We start from the raw sequence: 18,565 nt of genomic DNA on the forward strand, positions 1-18,565 counted from the left end.
TTTGTATTCTTGATAATTGCCATTCTGACTAGAGCAAGATGAAATCTCAGTGTGATTTTAATTTGCATTTCTCTAGTTGTTAGAGACGTTGAACATTTTTTCATATATTTGTTGATCAATTGTGTTTCTTCTTCTGTGAAGTGTCTGTACACTTCATCAGCCCATTTATTGATTTGGGTTATTATTTTTTTTTAATGTGTTGAGTTTTTTGAGTTCTTTATGTATCCTAGAGATTAGTGCTCTGAGATGTAGATGGCAAAGATTTTCTCCCATTCTGTAGACTAGAGAGTCTAGTCTTCATGTTCTTGATTGTTTCCTTTGCTGTGAAGAAGATTTTTAGTTTGATTCCTTCCATTTATTGGGACCAGCTTGATTATTATTGATTCTTGATTTTACTTTTTGCATTTTAGGGGTCTTGTTGAGAAAGTTGGTTCCTAAGCTGAAATGATGAAGATTTGGCCTGACATTTTCTTCTATCATAAATTTCATAAGGAAGTAGGCACAGAGTCTTTGGTCTGTTGCTTAAGTCCTTGATTCACTTTGACTTGAGTTTTGTGCAGGGTGAGAGACAGGGGTGTAATTTCACTCTGTTACGTATGGATTTCCAGTTTTCCCTGGACCATTTGTTGAAGAAGCTATTTTTCTCCCACACATGTTTATGGTGCCTTGGTCTAGTATTTGAAAACTGTATATATATATATATATATATATATATATATATATATATATATATATATGGGTTTGTCTCTGTGTCCTCTATTCTGTTCCATTGGTCTTTAAGTCTGTTTTGGTGCTAGTACCATGCTGTTTTTGTTAGTATAGCTCTGTAGTATAAGTTAAGATCTGGTATTTTGATGCCACCTGCTTTAGGAGAGGAAAACTTAATATAACTGACAACTTTGAAATATTACAGGTTTACTAACATTTTTTTTCCAAGGAACTGGAGATACTTGAGATGAGATTGGGTGCATTTAGAGTGCGTTCAGGTGGTATGGCTGTACACTAGAGATACTTTGAGGCAAACTCAAAAGCTTTTAAAAAATACATATAATCGGTACTGCCCTTAGAAAAAGCTTGTACATTGTCCTACTGCATGTTTCTTGATATTTCAGCTACTTTGCTTTACTCAGTCCAGATTTAAAGTGGTAAGCAGGAGCATCTGATTGGCCAAGGCTGAGTCACAAGTCCTAAATTTTCAGGGATGGCAAAAAGAATCAAGGATCAGACTCTTCCACCAAGAGCTACACAATGGGGAATTCTACAAACATCTGAAAGGGTTCCTTCAAAATTCTCTATAAATTTCCAATATATCTGGCAGGCAAATCCTTCCAGCAGTCATTTTTCTTTTCTTTTTTGACACTGGAGATTGAACTTGGGACACTTAAACTACTGAGCTATACTCCCTATCCCTTTTTATTTATTTTTTTAATTTTAAGACAGGGTCTCACTTAGTTGTTGAGATGGGCCTTGAACTTGTGATCCTCTTGCTTCACCCTCCCAAATCAATGGAATTACAGATGCACTCCACCATGGTCAGCACAGCAGTCATTTTTATATAAGAAATTCCATTACCAGCAGGGTCCAGGGGAAGAGAATCAATAAAAGTTAAATATGCCACCGGCCCTGTGTGTGGAATCAAGGGGTGTTCTCTATACATGTGAATTAGTGATATTTGGTGAATGGGGGGATCTACAAGGAATGTCAGTGAAGACCGTCATTCTTCAATTTGCAGCATCAATTTGTGAAGGAAATTTGAGCTACTTCCCTTTCCCCTACCACCTGCTTCCTTAAGCCATTTGATTTCATTCTTCTAGTAAACACGCTCATTAATGAATTCAGAAAATGTGGTTTTAACTGACTAAATTGATAAACAGATGCCAAACTTGGACTGAAGAGCAAGCAAAAACTAATGATGTTTTCTTAGGATTGATTCTGGGCCCAGTATTCTTATTTCCTGCAGTGGTTTGTGTAACGGAATACAGAGAGGTAACTCATTACATTTCCAAACTAAATTTTCAGTGTGAAAAGAGATGGGCCTTTCATTTGGAATCGTCTGCATTCCAAACAGTAGGAGAAGTTACCAGAAACATCACAGAAAGAAGATTCAACTGCAAAGATGAGACATAACCTCTTTGTGTCTCAATGTTCCTTTAGTGAAGGAAAAGAACTAGATTCCCCGGGTTCCTTTCAGTGTTATTCTTTAAGTAGTATGAAGATAAAGACAAATCATGTGAATATGATAGTCAAAGCTGAAAAATATCCAGTAGTTTTTAGTGGTTTATATTTAAATATGTTATAAAGTGAAACAGTTGTAAAAGAAAAAAAATACACAGTTCAATGTAGTGGTTAACTCTTATCTGTGGGTTGCAAACAAGAGAAATTCTGAACGATTTAGACAAAAAGGGCAATTTATTGAAAGGATCTGGGGTCACAAAACCTCCAAGAAGAACAAGCTCAAAACTCAGGTAATGATCAGACCAAACCATGCTGCAGATTACACAATGAGGACACTCTTGGTGTTGTCACCAAATGCTGTGTCCCTGTTGGTGCCACAGAGCACAGATGGATTCTCGACCACGGAAGTATCTTTGCTCATTCCTTCTAGCTTTAAAGCCGTAGGCAGGAACATCTGCTTGGCCAAGAAGAGTCACACACCTGGTCCTAAATGTCTAGGAATGGTAAAAATCAAGGAACAAAGTCTTCCACTAAGACTATATAATAGGGAATTATGAAAATTTAGGAAAGGACCCCTTCAACTATAAATTCAAATACATTCAGCATACTAAGGATAATGTATAACAGTCCCGAGGTGGAAAGTATAACTTTGTCTAGCTGTCATTATATTTTTTTTACAAGGGAGGAAGTCAATATCTCTTGTTAGAGTTTCATCTGCTAGAAAGGTGCAGAACTAAAAAGCATAGCCTTCTTGATGCATTCAAATCGAACGGTCCTACAGGTACAGAAAGGCTGCATAAAGCTGCTTCAGATATTTGTTTTTGGTACTCCAGTTTCTGACTCTCCTTATGTTTGTGGCATTATTTACTTTATGTTTTTACTGTGTTACTAAAGCTGCTAATACTTAATTAGCTGAAGACCCAAGGTACTTCCTTTTCAGCGGTGTCTTGGACTTGTGTTGAAGGCACCACAATCAGATGGGCCTGCACAGACCTTGAATTAATTACACAGGAAGGGGACAATCAGGGAGGCTCCCCAACAGCAGGGCAGTCGAGTGGTGGCAGCTCCAGGTGCTAAAAGCCACTAGTGTTGGCAGTACAGGTGTCTAGCGCTGTGTGCTCCAAACCAGTTCTGCAGTGTGATTTTGGGTGGTTTTCATGGCCACATAACCATGATCTTAGTTGTTTAGTCATCCTGGTGATTCTATGCTACCCAATGTTCTTTTGATAATTTAATGAAGGGAAGTAGGTTTCTGTTGCTGGCAACTAAGAACTCTGACTGACACATATTGGCCCCTTAGTATCCTCTCATGCTACCCAACCCGGTCCTGAGACCCAGCAAGAGCATAGAACTATTTGTTGCAGACAGGCAGGCAAGAAGAAAGAAAGGGGAAAAAAGGTAGAGCATATAGTTTGGAAGTTAATTCTTCTATCATACTTTGGAGGGTCACCTGGAGAAAGTTTACAGGAAAGTCATCAGAATACAGAAAAGTAGAGATTTAATTTGAGAGAATCAATGGAATGGTTGTGATGTGGCGTTAAGAGAAGATTCAGGGCCAGAGAACAAATGTATTTATTATTACATAGGTTCTGTTGTATGTGACAAACAAAGTCACTGGTTTAGGTAAAAACTGTTTAAGATAAAAATGTATTTTATGCTCATGTGACAATCAGGAAGTAGAGGTGGTATGGAGGTCTTGTTCCTGAAGTCATTCAGGGACACAAGATTCTTCTCTCTTATAATCTATAATACTTAGAATATTGCCCTTACTTGCATGGTCCAGTATGGCACACCATACATCTGCACCCACAAATGATAGGAAGTGGAGGCATGATGGGCATGCTCCTCCATCAAGACACAGCCCAAAAGGTGAACATCACATTTCCCATCACATGCAGTTGACCAGCTCTTAGTGACACAGCCACACTGTGAAGAATGCAATGGTGATCTTGAATCTCCATGGAAATGTCTAGCAATTAAAGGTTCTATCACTATAGAAAAAAAAAGAGTAAAAACATTTGAGGACAACCATCCATCCATCCTTGCTTCAACAAAGAGCAGATCAAAACTTTAGCACATGGAATTAGGTGAGAATATGATAGACTTTTCTGAACACAGTACTTTTGAATGGGAGAAATGACTCCTGATATCTTAAAATGGGACAATTCTTCATTTATCATGAAATCAGTTCGGGAAAGAGACATCTCATGTTCAGTCTCAGCCTTAACATCTAAGTTTAAAAAAAAAAAATTAAAGGGTAAAAGACAGAACTGAAGAAAAGTTTAAAGGTCTTTCTCAGGGCAGATTGCCATGGCCAGAGTCGTGTGCTTGGCAGAATGCAGCGTGCCTATTCAAATGTTCCTCTGGGTTTTTGGTAGAAAATCCAATTGCCCATAAGGAGGTCAGAGAGGCCTTGGGACTAGAGGAGATAGAGAAAATACCAAGGGAAATTTACAGACGACAGATTCAAGGACAAACTGGGGGTAAGTTCAAAGATGTGGTAATAACATGGACAGACGGAGGGCACGTGTATGTCTGAGTTATCTTGCAACATGCTAGTAGGGGGGAAAGAGTAACGGGGCTCTAAGTCACTGGCGGCAAAGGCAGGAGGCGGTGTCCAGAGAGGGACTGCTGGGTCAGCACCCCTTGGGGCTATGTCTGCTCAGCTGCTGAAGTCCTGGGCTGACTCTTTGAATCCCACTTTCTGAAGCAAAGTCTTCAGGCAGCCTGTTTCCTAGTGGCAATACTTGGCGCGTCTCCACTACTGTAAATGTCTGTAAAAGCTCATTTTAGACATTCTCTCTCAGGCTCTCAGGGTTGTTATAAAGACACAAGCCACCTATGTGTGTCATAGTGTGCTCTAGCTTAGTATTAGTGTTTTTGTTTCTTTCCATTTTTGATCTACTGTAATTAGTTCAGGGTGAGGCAAATCCAAGGAGTATATGTTTCAGAAAAAAAAGATAGCTGCAAGTCTATTTATCACTGTACAATAACATCTTCTAGATTCTTCCCTACTGTACCACTGCACCACCACAACAAATCAATGCCTCTGGGGAGATCCCCACTTGAGATTGGCCTCCTCAATTTTCCCCCTTATTTCTCTTCTAGTACTCACCCTTCAGACTTCTCCAGGCAGTGCTTCCCCCATATATGTTCTAAGTGACTGTGTGTTTTGACATTCCTATACCTGCTGTGTGGGGATGTAACAGTTCTTCTCTATGACTTCCTTCATGCACATATATATACACACTTTCTTTTTTTCCATTTGGCTTTATTTTTATTTCTCACGTAGCTACCGCTCGCAGATCCTGTGTCAGCAGCTCAGGGCACAGGCTCTCAATTCACATGGGCTGGTTTGAGTCTTTGTCCTACTGCTCGCTTCCTGAGTGCCTTTGGTTAGTACTTCACGTACCCACTCTGCTTCCTCCTCCATACACTGATGATAATGATAGTATGATAGTGTTTTGAGTTTTAAAGGGTTTGTGACAGTGGCTGTCTCATAGTGAGCACTCAGTGAAGGCCAGCTATTTTTTATTATCGTAAGGTTGACTGGTATTATTTCCAGAAGTTCTCTACAGGAGTCTTCACTAGTGAGAATCTGTTGGTTGCCTGGTGAGCCTCCCCCCCCCTTGTTCTGGCAATGAGACATTCCTTTACTTGGGAGAACCCCCATTCCACATGTTTCTGCTAGTCCTGGTCCTATTCAGATACATTGCAGAAGCTATTAAGAAATGTAGGGGCTGGGGTGTAGCTTGCTGGGTAGTGTATGTGCTTGGCCTGCACTGGCCTTGTGTTCTATCTCCAGCACAAAAGAGAGAGAAAAAGAAAGAGAGAGAGAGAGAGAGAGAGAGAGAGAGAGAGAGAGAGAAGGAGAAAGAGAATTTCAAATACAATGTCTTCCAAATAGAAGAGCTTTTACATCCCTCAAAACAGCTCAGGTAGTCAGCATCAGGGCATGAAGATGGGCATTCAATCCAGTCCTGGCCAATCGAGATACTCATCCCTCTAGCAGCAGTGATTGGTTCAAAGTGTGGGTCTGGGATCCAAGGAGGGCCAATAGCCGTTCTTCTTTGGCAGTGACAGGCAGATGCATCCCTACTCTGGAAATCTGAAATTAGTAATTCTCCAAAATCTGAAAAGTTTTGAGCACCAACATGATGCCACAAGTGGAAAATTCCACACATGACCTCAAGTGATGGTCACAATCAAAATGGAGGTGCACAAAAATTATTGGATAAAATTGCCTTTGGGCTATGAAAAGGTGCATACAAAATAAAAGTGCATTTCAGGTTTAGACTTGGGCCCCATTCCTAAGAACTCTCATTATGTATATGCAAATATTCCAAAACCCAAAAGGAACTCTAAATCTAAAACAGTTTTGGCACCAAGCATTTTGGCTAAGGGATACATGGCCTATAGATCTTTTTTCTCTGGATACTTCTTTACACTATACTTGTTTTCCTTAATGGCAGGCATACCACTCATTCTAGACCTTGTGGCTAAACTTTCTTCTTAGTCTCTGGTTCAAGATTAAAATTTAACTTTGGATCCACTTTCCCTAGCCACCCCAGTTTCTTCTCTGTTTGAATACCTAAATGGTCTTCAGCTTTAAACTATTAAAGAAGGTTCAATCTACCTTTCCTGTCTCAGCTGCAATCTGAGAACTATGTCATCTAAAGAGCAGGAAAGACGCTCAGTTCTCAACCATGTCTTCACTCTGAGCTGTGGCTCTTATCCATCGATGTCTCTTCTCTTTGTGGTTTTGAAAAGACTTTGCCACATTTCTCAGATCTGTAACATGGTATTTATTATCACAAAAAACTCTCCCTCATGTAACAACCTGCTTTAAAACCACTGTTATTATTAGTAGAGGTAAAATTAATGAGACTACTTGTATCTATGTGGGAGCATGTTATAGTCTGAATCTTTAATATCTCCCCAAAAGCTCATGTTTTGAAAGCATGGTCCCCAATGCAGCAAGATTCAGAGTTAGAGTTTTAAGGCGATTATTAGATCATGAGGCTATAAACTCATCAGTGGATTAATCTATTGGCAGATTAATAATTTGAATGGATTACTGTGTAGTAACTTTAGGCAGGTAGGCATGGCTATAGGAAGTAGGTTGTTGGGGGCACGAACTTGGATTTTACTTGTCTCTGGCTCTACTGGGTCTCCTGGCTTCCTGACTGCCATGATGTTCTGCCTTGCCTTGGGCCCAGAGATGTAAAGTTGGCTGACCATAGACCAAACCTCTGAAACCAAGATCCCTAAATAAACTTTTACTCCTCTGAGTTGTTCTTGTCAGATATTTTGGTCACCGACATGAAAAGCTGACTACATAGAGCAGTTCAGTTTTACAGATAAACCGTTGATTCAGCAAAAGGTCCAGTGAGATAGAATCTCTCTTACTTCCCCTCATCCCCTGCAAAGGCAATGGAAAATGACTGAGTAGTTTCTCAGTTCTCTGTGTGCTCTCTTTGGGAATTTGCCATTGTTGTTTTTGAAGATAAAAGCATTTGTACTGTAGAATTCAGGGAGAATATTGTCCAACTTTGTTGTTTTCTAAGTGAAGTTTGGGCAAGGACCTCTCCATTTCTTAATGCATTTGAGAGATGGAAATTGGCCTGACTTTGTAAGGGCTCCTTATGTGTCTCTCTTTCCCTGTCTCTATGGCTTGCATGCTGACTACCCAAGCTGATTGGAGGGGTGTAAGAGGTCTTGCATTTGGAAGATATGGTACTTGAAATTTACCTTTAGAAATTATTTTCTTTGGATTAAGTATTAGCCTTTTCTTCTCCTTCTTTTTCTCTGCTGTGGATTGAACCCAGAGCCCATGAATGCTAAACACATACTCTACCAGAGAGCTATACCCTAGCGCCTATATTTCTTAATAGTTTCTAAAATGTAAATACTTTCTAGAAGGAGATGATACATTACACATTAGTGAGTCTTAGCACATCAATCTCTATTTGAAAGTATGGGCAGAATGAGCCCTTGGGAAAAAAGGGAGGAAAGCAGAGAGCCTTGAAAGATAAGGGGGACAGCCAAAGAAACCAGATATGATAGTCCCAAGGACTAACAAGGGGCTGACTGACCCTTTTTGATTGTGGAGAATGTCATTGAGAGGGATGCTGGTAGTGCAGGGAGAGACTCCTGAGGGTTGTCTTTTCTGTCCTAGGGACCTGGATTGTTCTACTTCCCCTGAGGACACAGGTAGTGCTGTTTCTCGGAATGAGCCCCCTTGACTGCGAGTCTCCAAGTTCAGGAGCATTCCTTAGACTTTTTCCCCACCCTGGGACAGACCAGGCCACTGAAGTTCCTCTGGATTTGAGAAGAAGCAACAACGACAAGTTGGCTTAAATAGAACTTGGGTATTGTACTTTGTTTTTCTCCTAAGGGATTGAAAAAGAGTAACAAAGGATGCAGGACAAGATAAGCTTGCTGGTGTGTGGAAATGATCCCCAGTGCCTCCTCACCTTACTTACAGAGGCCTTTCCAGAGTTCAATGTTAAGCCAGCCTGCAAGATGCCTCTTAAGCTGCACGTCATGAAAATCGTACACTAGCATGTGAGGCAATGATTCTATTGCCCCAGGAAACTCCCTGTCTCAGACTTTCTGTCTAGGTTTAAGGCCTTGAAATTCTTGCGTCAGTCCTGGGACAAATATCCCCTTATCTACACTTGTGCTTCTGGGCAGAGGTTTTTGCTGATGTCCACGAGGGATGATGGCCCCCTGCATGTGTCTAACCTTCTAGGGGTGGGATACACTTCTGTCAGTGATGGCAGCCTGTTCTATTGATGACTTGATTGGATAGAAGAGAAGGGGAAAGTATCTGTCGGTCTTTTCTGGAAAAGGGAGGCATCTCATGCAATCCCCAAGAGAGCTACGACTCCACGACTCCATGCAGGGCTTCTTTTAAAATGGGATTTTTTTGAGTGTTAATAGAAAAAAAAAAAAAACACAACAAACTTACAAGATGGGTTACTTTATATAGCTTAAACTAGTTTCCAATTACTACAAGTTGTACTGAAGAGTTGGTAGTAAGTATATCTATAATTTATTCTCTTAAATTTCATGTATAATTATTTCAAATGTCTGAATCTGCAATGCTTGAGAAATATAAATTGCCTTTAAAATTGTGATTTTGATGGCTCCTTTGTTTTCCTTGTTGATGAACTTTTTTTTTTAAATGCCTGTAGCAGTTAAGAAATTATCTGTACTTAGAGGGTAAAGACATGACGACAGTTTTTCTTCTAACTCCCTCTCCCCTATCTTTTTGGAACAGGCTGTAGATGTGGGCGGATTCTTCTGATACCATTGCTTTGGCTGTGCAGTATTTTGCAGCTTGAAAGTTTTATCTGTTGCCATTGAACATGCATTTTTCTAAATATACAATGGGAGTTCTCTAGATATAAATAAGTTCTTTAGGTTCTGCTAGTTCAGTTCAATGGCTCTCAAATTTTTCCATGCATAACACCACCTGGAATGATTTAAACAATACACATATACTGTGTTACTCATGGATCAGATGATTCAGTAGATGGGCTTGGGTCCCAAGGATCTGCATTGTAACTTTGTATTGAGAACCACTTTCTGTAGGCAAATCATTGTTTTAGAGCAGGATTTTTCAACCTCACACTATTGCCATTTTGTTTGGATGAATATTTGTAGTGAGGACTGCTCTCTGCATTGTAGATTATGAAGCAGCATCTCTGATCTCCACCCACTAGAAGCCATAACATTCTCATCATCCTCCAAGTTGTGACAACCAAAAATGTTGCCTCACTTTGGCAAATGTTCCTTTCATTGGTGGATTTGAAAAACACTGCGTTGGAATTTGTTCTTCCTAATTCAAACATCCTGGTCAACCGAGCATTCTTGTGATAGATTTGTGTATGGGACTCTAGTAACAAAGGTAGTTTTCTTAGGACTCTGTGTGATAAAATGAATTTTTTGGCATGTAGGGTTCAAACCAATGGTCCATGGCCATTTCCAGCATCAAACTTTTATTTAACCTGAAGTTTTTTTTTTTTTTAATTATGAGAATAAATTTTGGGGCATGGGGCTCATACCTGTAATCCCAGCTTCTTGGGAGGCTAAGGCACCTCAAGTTCAAGGCCAGCCTCAGCAACTCAATGAGACTCTGTTTCTAAATAAATAAAAGGTCTGGGGAGGTAGCTCAGTGATACAGGGCACCAGGGTTCAACCCCATTACTAAAAAAAGAAAAGAAAAGAAAAAAAAGTTACTAAAATAATTGCTAACATGTTCAGATTTATTTCTAGATTTACTTAAAAATTTAGACTCTGTCCACATCTGTCCCCATTCCTATCAGTTAGGAATCAATAGGAAAAGAGTGCATTTAGAAAGAGCTGGACTCAAAAACCCTTAAGGAGACTTGAGTTGCAGAAGACCCTAGTTGATGGACTTCAATCCTGCATAGTGCTGTTTGGCTTCTCTAGGCACTGGATTTGAATCCTTGATTTAAAGCTCCATAACCACTAGCTGAGGAAGGAGCATCCCATTCAGAATAATTCTGAAAGCGCTGGCCTTTTGGATGCTAACTTGTGAATGTGTTTAATGATTAATTTGATTATAAGGCTTTGGGCCTAATGTTTTAATCTCCTGTGATCATGCTATCTTCTCATTTCATAATATGCTTATGAGGACTTTGTGTTTCCCCTTCTGAATTAAAATCTGGATCTAAGGCACTCCGTCCCCTTTGCTAATTTATCATATTCAGCAAATACTTTTTGTTGTTAAGTGATTCAACTCCACCATGTCTGTTTAGAATTTTCTCAAGGGCAGGTTTTTGCTCTGGCTAGTGAAGCATTTCTGGAGAACAGCAACGGAGGTGAAAGAGGTATGTGATGCTCTTCCGGTTGCACTGCTCTCCCCGCACCTGAACCCTTGCTCTCATGGGAACAGATATTTCACACAGATGACTCAAAACTGGACTTGTGACTGACCTCAAAAGGGATTAGGAAAAGTGCTGTGGGGAAGGTTGGCTTCATGGGTGTGTGGCCATGCCGAGAAGGGTGCTCAATTTAATTCTCTGTGGTTGCCATCTTGAAATTCTTAGTAATTTTTGAAAAGGAAGTCCTGCAATTTCATTATGAACTGAGATCTGCAAATTATATAACCTGTCAGAAAAAAGGGGCTTTTGATTTAATTTTGTATTATTTTATTATTGTAGGAGGTAAAGATGTTCAAGAATATCAGACTTAAAAATTCCATTATTGTAAAGAGAAGTCTTGTCCTTTTCTCTTACTGAGAGAGGGAATTTTTTTTTTTTTCAGGAAATTAACAAGCAACCTCTGAAAATCAGATGTTTGTTGGAAGACTGCCAGAGGGCAAGGAAACACAGTTGATAAGGGAAGCGGTGCTGGGATGTAGAGCCAGGTAGAAATGGATACTAGTGAATTTCCACAAATCATGTACTTTCTCCAAGGCCTGGTCTCTTTATCTGCAAAGTGAGGATAATAGATCCAACCTTAAGAAGTTGTAAGGTTTACATGAAATAGTTGTGAGTGCTTGGTGCAGTGTTCCGCACATAGCAGGCCCTCAGTATATGGCAGTTATATTGAAATGGGTCTTTCCTTTCAAGGAGATAGGTTCAAGAAGGAAAGATAGATGCATCCAATCATAGCAGTAGACCCTGGTGTATTAGTCAGCTCAGGCTGCCAAACAAAATACTGGGTATTTCTGAAACAATGGAAATGTATTTTCTCACAGTTTTGAGAAGTCTGAGAGCAGGGTGCTAGCACAGTTGGATTCTGGTGAGGGCTCTATTTCTGGCTTGCATACAATCCCGCCTTCTTACTGTGCCCTCACCTGGGAGAGGGACAGCTCTGGTTCTCTTCCTTTTCTTATGTGGATACCAGTTCTATCAGATTAATGAAGGAGCAGAGTGATTATGCCCTCATTTAACCTTAATCATTTTCTTTATAGTCCCTATTTCTAATACAGTCACATGGGAAGGGGAGCTTAGAACTTCAACATGTGAATTTGGTGGTTGTAGAGAAGAATCCAGTCCATAGTACATGGGAATATAAGTACAATTACAGCATTAATGAAAAGGCCCAATTATACTTGTGGAGGAGGTCCGAGAAGGCTTCACAGAAGAGATGTTTTCTGAAATGCATCCTAATTTTTTTTTTTGTCAAAGAGGTATATATTTTAGATAAATCAGAGCACATAATAAAAAATAATAGTCTCCCCTCCTCTGCCCAGCCTCAAGTTCACTTTTCATAGTCAATGCTATGTATTAAAATTTTGTATCCCCCCAAATCCATATGTTAGAACCCTAGTCCCCATCGTAATGGCATTTGGAGATGGAGCTTTTGAGAGGTAATTAGGATCTGTATACGGGGTAAAAATGGGAGTTCATAACCCACTTGAGTCAAAGTGTGAAATATGATATATCAAGAACTATGTAATGTTATGAACAACCAACAATAAAAATTAAAAAAAAAAAAAGAGAGAGGTAATTAGGTCGCAAGGGTGGAAGGAGAGACAAGAGAGAGCTTGCCTCCACCCACCTCTTTCTAGGCCATATGAGGATACAATGAGAAAATGGCTGTCGGCAAACTTAGAAAGAGAACTTACCAGACACTAGATCTACCAGCACCTTGATCTTGTACTTCCAGCCTCCAGAACTGTGAGAAGTAAATGCTTATTGTTTAAGCTACACAGTCTATGGTATTCTGTTCCAGCAGCATAAAACTACTAAGCCAACATTCAAAACAGACTTCTCTTTTAGTTTTTCTCATGTTGCACACTCCCTCCCACTCCTTCCAATGTGGAGGTCTAACTTTCTTTTTTTTTTTTTTCTTTTGATTTTTCCAAAAGAAAATTGGTCACCTCTCTGACTATAGAGAGTTATCATTTAAAAACTAATGAAACTTTATAAGAACAAGATATCTAAATATGTAGCAAGCTCAAATGTGTAATGGTTTTAAGCAATTTCTAAGTTGTAATAAAAGAGAATTCATTTGACCTAGAAGAAAAGAAATTATCCTACTAGTCATTTGGATCAGTAAAGAAGTTCCTCTTCTCCTTCTCCTTCTGGTACTGGGGATTAAAAAGACAGGGCTACACTGAGTTGCTTAGGACCTTGCTAAGTTGCTGAGGCTGACTTTGAACTCCAAATCCTCCTACCCCAGCCCATGCCCCTCAAGCCTCTGGGATTAACAGGCATGCACCACCATGCCAAGCTAAGAAGTATTTCTCCACACATCTCTCTCTCTTTCCTTCCTTCCTTCCTTCCTTCCTTCCTTCCTTCCTTCCTTCCTTCCTTCCTTCCTTCCTTCCTTCCTTCCTTCCTTCCCCCTCTCCCCACCACCTCTTTTCTTCTTTCTTATATTTGGGCCAAAATAATTTCATTATGCTCTACTCTATGATAAATTGCCTGAATTGCCTCCAGTACAACATTCTATTAACTAAACTTTTTGAAAAACAATTCACATACTAAACAAAATTTCAGTTGCTAAATGTAAATGAATGATTGAATGTCTTATCAATCTTGTACATGCAGAATATAGCTAACTGAAATTGTCTTTCATATGGCATTTGGATATAAAATCCCTCATGCTAGTTTGTAAAAGGTGAAGGCTACCAGATAGTCATTTAGCTGGAGTGCATATGGGAGGCTTTCAGACCATGCACAGGTGCAGTGCTGCCCACAGTGCAAGATGGTGGAGGACTGAACTGTGCAACTTACACCTTGCCTAATAAAGCAGATTTAGTCCTCAAGCCTAGACAGAGCTCCATGTCTGCTGTGTCCCAACCAGGAGTGATTTTGACTTTGTTCAACAACAACAGAAATTTTTTTCCTAATGAAAAAGGAATAAACTCAATTATCTGTGGCAAATTATACCATCTTACTTGCTTAAAACTGCGTTTCCAGCTCGAAGAATTAATATTCTTTGCTTAGAAAAGTTCCTGATAAATATTTATTATACCAAAGTTAGCTGGAAAATCCTGAATTCATTGGGCCATAAGAGAGATCTTACGTTGGTATGAACTTAAAACAGTTATAGGAAATGCAAAATGTTTCTAATAATTTCAAAAAGAAAAAGGAAGGAAAATATCTAACCTTATTTAAAATAATTATGATATCCTGTTTACCATTTGCAAAAATTCCTGGTGTCACTGGTCAGTAGTTGTCCATCCACACCTCTATTTTTTTTGCCATCAATGTTTAGCATTATGAATGAATTCCCAGCTTCGTAAAAAGACATTGGTGCCCATATTGGTCTCATATTCTTTTCTCTAGTTTTCCTTCTTCTTCCATGGTTCTTCTTCTGTCAACTACCATTTTGGATGATCAAGATTACCAATTTGAACTCTGTTCTGCAAGACAAAATGCAGCTTTTTTGTTGTTAAGCCTGTACCAATACTCAAATTATGTCCTAGAAATATTTTTGCTTCTTCACTGATCTAAATTATATAAACTCAGGGTCAGTAGGATGGTTTCTTTTTCTCTAAGTCAAATGGATCCTCTTTTATCACAATTTAGAAATTTCTTAACACCATTATGCATTTGAGTTTGCTACATATTTAGATACCTTGTTCTTGTAAAGTTTCATCAAGTTTATAAATGATATCTCTCCTCCCTCCTCCCTTCCCCCACACCTCTGCTTTTTCTTAAAGCTCCACCTTCCACAAATCCTTGCTGTGATATTGTCTATTAGATTATACATGTTGTCCATCAAGATCACTTTTTTTTAACAGAGACTACTCTCCCTGAAACTTCCCTCCTTTCCAGAGACTGACTCTATTTTCCTGCTCCTTTGGGAATTACTTTCTAGGTCTTTACTAAAGCCGTAACATGGCAATACCAGGACTCCCCTTTTACTGCTCTACAGCATCTACTTTTCCCTGAATTTCACATCTTCCTCTTTCTTAGTTCCCTCTTGTTTTGTTAAAAGAAATCAATAAACTTCCTACAAATGGTATAAAACTAAGATTTGAATGCCTCAAAATACCTTGGATTTTATCAACACATTTGATAGTTTGGCAGAGAATACAATTGCTCATCAAGCAATTTTCACCTGCTTCTGCCCAGCCCTGTCTTGATCAGATGAACGGGCTTTCTGTTCGTGCCACTAGCATCCCACAAAATGTTTTAGGTGTCCAAAATCAGATTGTGATGGTCCACTCATAACCATGAGTGTCCCTTTGAATGAGACACTCAATGGATGGTGACCACCCTTCTGACCAAAAGGATGAAGTTTCTCACTAGAGACTGTAACCAGTGTGGACTGCTCAGCACTGCCAGTTTTCAGGCACCAACTGATATCTGTAATGAAAGGCTATCCCTCTTCCACCCCTTCCTCTCTTAAACTTAAAGAGTTTTCTTCATTTCATTTCTTTCTGAAATGATTCCTCTGCCTTTCCTTCCCCTTCCCCAATAATTTACTTAGACTTTGGAAAGGAAATAATAGCTCTGCAAGAATGCAGACATATCATTTCATCTGTTCTTTGGCTAAAGACTTCATCTTTTTAATTTTATAGTCATTGTTGATGTTTCCAGAGTGGGTGACTCATGTGCATGTGAATAGAACTGAGGGGAAGGAAAATAAGACCCTTGGGGTTGAAGTGAGTAAAAAGGGATAGAAACACACAGGAAGCATACAAGTTAATACTGCAAGTTGCAATTCTATTGCAATAGGTTGAATATTATTTTCCCTTAGACTTTTTGAAAACATAACTGCATTTGTTTTCAGCATCCACAGTTACTAATGAGAAATCAGATGTTAGTCTGGCTTGTTCTTTTTGACTTGGCTTTTATTTCCTGGAGGATATTAAGATCATCTCTTGATGTTTGGCGTTCTGTAATTTCAATACCATGCATCTAGGAAGAGATATTCATTTTTAAATTCTTGAACCGGGCATTTAACAGATCCTCTCACTCTCAAGATCTGTGACCTCATTCATGGCTTTTGATGTTTCCATTACTTCTTTGATAATTTGGTCTTCTTTATCTTTGTCCTTTGTTGTAACATTTGTTGAGTGCTAGACTTGCTGAATTGTTCTCATCTCTTAATTTTTAAAAACTGTGGTAAAATATGCAAAACATTTTGTTTCTTATCTTTTATATTATTTCCTCCTATTTCTTTTTCTTTTTTGTCCTACTGTCTAGGAGATTTCCTCAACTCTTTGATTCTCTATTTTTTTTTATATCAGTAACTAATAACTTCTAATAATTCTTTCTGTTTTTTTGCTTGCTTCTTTTTAATAGTATCTTATCCTTGGTTTATGAATATCTCATTTTTGAGTATTTTAATTATGATTGCTTTGTTTCTCAAGTTGTTTCAGTTTTTCTGATTATTTATCTTGATTTCTTTTTCTTATTGCTTTTTTTTTCCCTATGTTTGGCACTTCTAAAGTTGTCTACTCATATGTAAAAAGGAGTGCAGCTTTTTCCGGTGTAAGGTGGACTTTTCAGGTTGAGACTGCATGGGGTAGTGCAGATAGGGCTGTGGCTGATAGGCTTTGCTCTCAGGAGAAAGAGCAGGGGCTGGCCAGTAGGTTGTGTATCCTCCAAAACCTCTGGATGAAAAGGACTTTATTCAAGACCACACTGGTCACACTAGAAATTTACCCCTTGACAGTTGTTCCTGTGCAGATGGATGGCTCAAATGATTCAAAGTTGAAAATGAAGTATATACATTTAGAATTTTTCCAGCATTGATGCTTTGTTTTAAATGAGTGAGCCTCAAACTATGTGCATTCTTTTAATGGAACAGAAGACAATTTTTAAATTTTGAATGTGGATTTACTTGCAATAGGAAATATCTCACAACTATAATATATAGTTGTAGAAGTGGATTAATGTTATCACTAATTTTCTAAAGAAGGATTCACCTGCATATTTGGCTTCTATTGCTGTTCGGGTAAGCATTTTACAAGCAGCTAAGGCCAAATTCTGGAGGTTTCATCACCTTCTACTTATGAGATATTGTTTCATGATATAGCTAGAACTTTTTATATCTCAAAATTTACACCCACCACCACCACCACAATTAGTCAATGTTGTCTTGGTAGCTCCAGTGATTTTATGGTTCTGTTTAAAAAATGAATAAAATCTGATTATCCAAACAACAAAATATTTCTGTCTATCCACTTTTTCTTCCTTTCTCCTACCTAGAAGTTCAATAATGTTCTGAAAATACCTACTGAATTCAATTTTTCAAAACAACGATTGCAGGAATCCTGACACCTAGCTAGCATCATTGTGCTTCTAGATTGAGAAGTAGAAGACTTCAGAATGCTCATGTTTTGTGGTCAACTGTTTCTAGCCTATTACAATTGCTTCTGCTCACTTCCTAGGTTCTCATTTTGAGTGGGTCCTGAAGCTTATCCCATTCTTTCCTTCTCTTGGTTATTGTGGAACCTGAGGAATACCTTACCTGGTTTCTGTAGGTCCTCGGAGTTATCTTCTTCTTGGTCAGTCTGGACTGGAACAGCAATCAATATAGACAGTTATGTTCCACAATTCCAGCCTTTCCCAGCAGAATCTTAAATCTCCTTTGTCTTTCTCATTCAGGTTGGACCCCCAGTTTTTTGGAGATGGCAGAAACCCATGCTAGAATTCTCTGTGACATTAGATTGATGTGAGGCTCCACAAATACTGCACAAAGAGAGCTATGGTCACTCCAGAAGTCTACTGTCTCTCTACAGGATGAATGCTACATGTTGGGCTTCTTCTGTTTTTGCAGAAATCCTAGGGAAGGCCCTGCAACCAGGAGTTGCAGGCTCTGCTTCACATCAGACCCATTAGCTTAGACCAGGGAGGATTAAACATCAGGATGGAGTGTGCCTGGGCCCTCCATGGAGGTTCGTACTCCTTTCTTCCAAATCTCTATAACTGTTTAGGAATCTAAGGAGTGAGTGGCCCTGGTTTTTGTTTGTTTGTTTTGTTAGCTCTTATTTCTGGGTGGTAGCTCCATTTTAGGGTAAAACTTTCAGAAGAAACCGAGTCCCTGGTTTCCAGGATTAAATGACCCCTACAGACTATACAATGTGTTTGTTCTCCTTTTTCTTCTGCTTTGCTACAATTTTCTTGAAAAAGAATAAATTATGTGCAAAATTAAGCACATTCATGCACTAAATGTTCAATCTAACAAGTAAAAACATTTTAAAAGAACACAAGTTGAGATTAAAAGGCCCCTACTGACCTCTTTTCTGTGACCCCCAAGACTGGCTTCAGGAAGCCCACATAGCCTTCTGCTCTCCCTTGCTCACCACAAATACTGCACAAAGAGAACATATGTATTTATCACATGAGACACTCCCCATCATCCCTGGCTTTCTCTGTTTAATACCCAAGTATTCACTTAATTGAATAATTGGCAATGGATGAATGGTAACTAGAGAAAATGAACA

At 39.0% G+C, this 18,565-nt stretch overlaps 1 long non-coding RNA gene across 2 annotated transcripts in view; it reads left to right on the forward strand.

Annotated features, from left to right (window-relative positions):
- LOC143381229 (uncharacterized) overlaps window positions 1-18,565 on the forward strand; it is a 69,254-nt gene that overhangs the window by 33,885 nt on the left and 16,804 nt on the right. Inside the window, exon 1 of one of the 2 annotated variants that reach the window (XR_013088795.1) lies at window positions 4,577-4,658. The exons of the other annotated variant lie outside the window; for it this stretch is intronic. This is a non-coding gene — a long non-coding RNA (uncharacterized LOC143381229). Of the gene's footprint in view, window positions 1-4,576; window positions 4,659-18,565 lie in introns of those variants that run through there. 2 annotated transcript variants of the gene reach the window in all.

This window comes from Callospermophilus lateralis, chromosome 1, assembly GCF_048772815.1.
Source record: "Callospermophilus lateralis isolate mCalLat2 chromosome 1, mCalLat2.hap1, whole genome shotgun sequence".
Taxonomy (NCBI): Eukaryota; Metazoa; Chordata; class Mammalia; order Rodentia; family Sciuridae; genus Callospermophilus; species Callospermophilus lateralis.